Source organism: Dreissena polymorpha, chromosome 1 (assembly GCF_020536995.1).
Source record: "Dreissena polymorpha isolate Duluth1 chromosome 1, UMN_Dpol_1.0, whole genome shotgun sequence".
NCBI classification, from domain to species: Eukaryota; Metazoa; Mollusca; class Bivalvia; order Myida; family Dreissenidae; genus Dreissena; species Dreissena polymorpha.
Genome location: NC_068355.1, coordinates 5,775,702 through 5,780,669, shown reverse-complemented (window position 1 = coordinate 5,780,669; position 4,968 = coordinate 5,775,702). Strand labels below are relative to the sequence as shown.

Genomic DNA, 4,968 nt, shown 5'->3' with positions numbered 1-4,968 from the left:
AAAAAATTATTGCTGTCCGATGCAGAAAAATATGACTGGCAATCACTAAACTCTGTCTCATACATGTACAGTTACAGAAATGTATTCTTAATAACCTTAAAATTCCTTATTCATCCATTTTTAAAGTTGCGATAATTGTTACATCCCAAGCCCTATAATGCCGGTTCCTTATTATGGGGGGGGGGGGGGGTGGGGTGGGGGGGGGGGGCGAATGGACACGGGTCAAACCTACGTCACACCACAGGGTGCAGGATCACGTGACTTTGTTGGGTTCACAATTTAACTGTAATGGATGTAAACACAAAGGAAAGCGATGCTCTATTTCAAATCACTTCTTAGCACATTTTTATGCTCCCCAAAATAAAATGTCGGCGGAGCATATAGTTGCCAGTTTACTCCAGTCGGTCTATTTTTAACCTAGAAAAAATTGCAAAAGAATTGATTCCGTATGGGTCGTATTCTCCTATGTCTAATTAATACAAAGTGTTATTTTCAAGTCTCAACTCAATGGGGAAAGTGTTAAAATTAAACGCTAAAAATGGCGAAAAATGCGAATTTTTCTGATGTCAAATAAAGTACACCATACATGGTTTTCCAATAAATATGACGTCATAAAGTGACGTGCAACAGTACAACATGGCGGGCAAAGTCAGTTTGACAGTTCTGCTGATCGATGTGGTATCAACTGTGATTTAAGGTTATAAAGACGGTAAGTAGAAGTTTTGTATTTTAAGTGATGTGAATTGATATTTTTCAATATTGAGCAATACTTAATTGTGCCGATGTTTTAGAAGAAATCTAGTTGAAACAAGATTATAAGAAGGAGCCCTCTTCAAACACATGGCAACATGCAACACGTTATATATTGACTTATTGAGTTGTTTATACTTCTTTGTAGACTTTTATTTACATATAAAAGACAAATGGACAGTTGACACTTACCGAAATCATTGTAAATACATTTTTGGACAACCTGTAAACCGAATTCTGCACAATTGCTAAAAGTACGGAAGCCTGTTTTTGTCAAAATTCGCAAAATTTGTGAAAAATATTATTTCTTATTTTGTCCCTTTCATTCAATTTTTTATTTTAACACGTTTATTATGAACATGAAGTTGCTAAGCATTAAATATTTTCTATATTAACTCCATTTCAGGTCACGTTGATCAATGAAATACAGATTGCGGAAGAAATCAGTTACTCTTGTTTAATGTGGCTTGTTACCTGCAAATATCATTACTATGGTATGTTTACCCTCACATATCTTTAGAATGCAATCGGTAAGCTTTTGAAATTGTTGCAAACATTCTATAGAGAATAATGCAGTACAAAGGCAACAAGTTTTTGATATATAATGAATGAACTATAATGAGGCTAATATAAAGTAATAAACAACTTCTTTTCTAGGTTCATACATCGACGAGGGAAGTTGAAAGAAGGCAGTGGGGGCTGGTCATTGGGAATTTTTTAAGCAAAGGTAATGGTGCATTCACATGCATAGAATGTTTTTATTAAACTATTAAAATTTATGTTAACATCCTTAAAACGAATTGAATGTTCAAATTAATTTATTGAAAAAAAAAAAACACTTTTATTTACACTTTCTCTGAATGTGTAGGGATGTTAATCTGACGATTGGCACAAGTCCCTTTAAAGCATTTCATATACTGCGAAAACATTGAGTCCGATATATAAGGGTGTTACCAGAGGTCAAATATGTAGCATAAAGGTATGTCATATAGTGCTAAAATTAAATTATATGACGCACTGCAATTTGTAAATACATTATGTACCCCTATGATTTGAACTTTAAACATTTATCACAATAAGGCATACACATAGTCCAATAACATAACACATTTTTCAGAAAATAGTAAGAGCGCACAACTCGTTGATTGTCTATAACTCCTGTATACAATTATTACTTTGATGTACAGATTTTAATTTTGAAGCAAATATATATAGTTTCAAGTTTAAAAATCCCATTTCCTTTGTTTGATATTCTGTGTTGCCTTTTGTGAAGACGCAGTAGTGTATAAAGTATGTGACATGACCAAAAGTTCAAGTAGCTTTGGTCATCTTTATCATTCAGCATGGTATGTTATATTTACTGAATAGTCCATTTTAGGAATATGTCATGTATTGTAATAAGAAAAATGATAATTTAAAAAAATAATTATACTGCTAGTCAGTGAAATTTGGATTGCGTCTGTTCACAATTGGTTATCAACATTTTGCAACTCGTACCACCCAGGACGTACTTTATTATACTGAAGTATGCTATTATATAATAAACATATCTTTCAAAATCAAAAAGGACGCAGAAAATGAAACCAACACTGATTCAAAATACTTGGAGGCAACACAAATACTTATTTAACATTATTCTACTTCTGTTACAGTTGTATGTATTTAAAATATATTTATGCAATCAATTATTTCAGCATTTTTGTTGCAGGGCAATGTATGATGGATGACGGGCGAAAAGCAGAAGTTTAAGATCGGATGAGACGTTTGATATTAAGTGTGACTGCTTTTTCAACGCTAAATCGGACAAAAAGTTTAAGATCGGATGAGACGTTTGATATCAAGTGTGACTGCTTTTTCACGCCGACGCTAAATCGTATAAATCAGATATAAGGCGAGCAAATCAGACAAAGAAAGTAGGTGATATCAAGAAGAATGTCCTTGGACCAGAGTTATGCAACATGCTTCCGTTCATGCATGCATACACAGGTTGTGATGCGACTTCTATGATATATGGTATCAGCAAAGAAGCCGTACTGAAGCTTTCAGAACCAGTCCCAAGTTCAGACAGGTCATTGAGAAATTTAATGAAGAAGAACCAGACGTTAACAAGATAACAACTCGTAGAAAAGAGGCAATAATTCTTCTCAACAACGGTGATACTTGAGAAGGGCTCGATATCCTGAGATTCCGGAAGTTTACCAAGAAGGTTTGCACAACTTGTCAAGCAAAACGGCTGCCTTTCGCTTTCAATCACTGCGCACATACCTACAGACACAGATATGGCGTGGGAACAACACACTGGATGCAGTAGATTGGGGCTGGGATATATCCAACAACAAATTAATTCCAGTAAGGAAACATCTTCTGTCTGCTCCTGAACCTCAACTCAAAGTAATAAGCTGTAATTGCCAACAAAGTTGTGACTCACAACGATATACGTGCAGGAAACATGGACTTGATTGTTCACAAGGCTGTGGGAACTGTCGATGAAACTGTTCAAATTCCTCCGACGTCAATGATCATGACGAAATTGTGTCTGAGACCTGAACGTATTATATGTACGACCTGTATAAAGATTTAAAAAATGTAAAAGGATTCAATGCATTTATGAAAATATTTGAAAGCATTCAGTTTTTTCAATAACTATACACATCATTTATTGGCATGTTTCCGTAACAAATGGCATTGACACGTTATAATTGATGCAATATGTATATAAGTACAGAGTATAGATTTAAATAATTATATTTAGTCTTTAGAATGCAGTACGTTTAGTGTGCGCATATATATTTATTGTTTCAAATTAGACAATGCCAGATTTTCCAATGTGTTTATTTGATTGTGGATGTTTATTTTCTATAATACGTATCAAAATAGATCTGTATATGTGAAAAACTTTGAAATACAAAAATATACTTTAATCATTCATTTAATAAATGATTAAACTATACACATGGTTTTTCGACACAAATGAAAAAATTATGCGATAAACCATGAAATTGAGAAAATAGTGCGATAAACCATAAAATTAAGTATTATAAATATGATTATAAGTAACAGAATTAAAATTGCTTTAAAGTGCACGTTCAGGTTTTTTTCTAGCCATTTTGGGAAAAGGAGTCTGGTTAAATTGGGATTGTTTTAATTGATAAAAGTGGCAAATTTGGGACTTATTTATCAACAAAAAGAACTAAATTAAAGTTATATATTTTGTAGGATGTTTAAATAAAAAGTTGAGATCTGGAGTTAAGAAATCATAAGTCATAAGAGGCTTTTTTTGTTTTAGGAAAATGGTCTTTTATTGGGAAATTTTGGTCAGCTTTTTGGGAAAAAAACCCATAGATTTTATCAAAAATCGGCGGTAATTTTTAGCAAAAAAATCACTGTAAATATTTTTCAAGTTGTCTTGTGATTGATAGAACTGGAGCCGAAATTTTAATTTTCTTAAGAGAGAAAAAATTGCTCGCTTAATTAAAATTGTTACAATGTATTCAAACCAATTACTACAATACTATATCATATGTTTTCGCGACCCTACATATCCTTTTACTCTAACATGTTATTCTTATATACAGATAATGATTATCTTAAATGACATCAAATCAGTATATGCTTTTTAATTTCATATTGAACAAATCGAAAATATAGGCTTGGCAAAAATATGGTTTTCGCGAATTTGTGTACAGTTATTTTAATATGTATTTGATATAAAATGGGTGAAGTGAATATATGAAAAGGAATTTTAGTTAGATATAGTGGCTTATTTTTACTTAAATGAGATATCCCTGGGCTGCATAAATGTTTCTGGTTGCAATAAATGATCTTAGGTGAATGATTTTGAGAAAACAATTAATGGACACTGTTGAAAAGAAGAGGGTGGGGTAAATTGACCCTAGACATACGATAAATATAGTCAAAATAAAAAGAGAAGTCGACTTAAAGATCATCACCAGCATCTTGGCATATTTGTATGTCGAATATGCTTCAAAAACAATGAAAACTAATGCTTAATGACCAGATGCATTTCATATATGCATTTTTTGGTAAATTTCCACTGGTTTCAGCTGAAGTTCAAGGCATGTTGTTTCGTTACAAATTTGAGCACTTTCCGCCAAAGATAAATAATTTTAAACCTTTTCATGAGATTCCCCATATATTTAAACACTTAAAAACAAGCAAATCAATTCTTTTGCAATTTTTTCTACCTTTGGCCATTTT

At 32.5% G+C, this 4,968-nt stretch overlaps 1 long non-coding RNA gene across 2 annotated transcripts; it reads left to right on the top strand.

Annotated features, from left to right (window-relative positions):
- Positions 1-401: 401 nt before the first annotated feature.
- Positions 402-3,700, top strand: LOC127869316 (uncharacterized). Of its 2 annotated transcripts, XR_008044512.1 has the most exons (4): positions 402-709; positions 1,157-1,244; positions 1,408-1,477; positions 2,459-3,700. It is a non-coding gene; the product is annotated as an uncharacterized LOC127869316 (long non-coding RNA). The 2 variants fall into 2 exon arrangements; XR_008044511.1 differs by having other exon boundaries at positions 402-1,244.
- Positions 3,701-4,968: the final 1,268 nt, after the last annotated feature.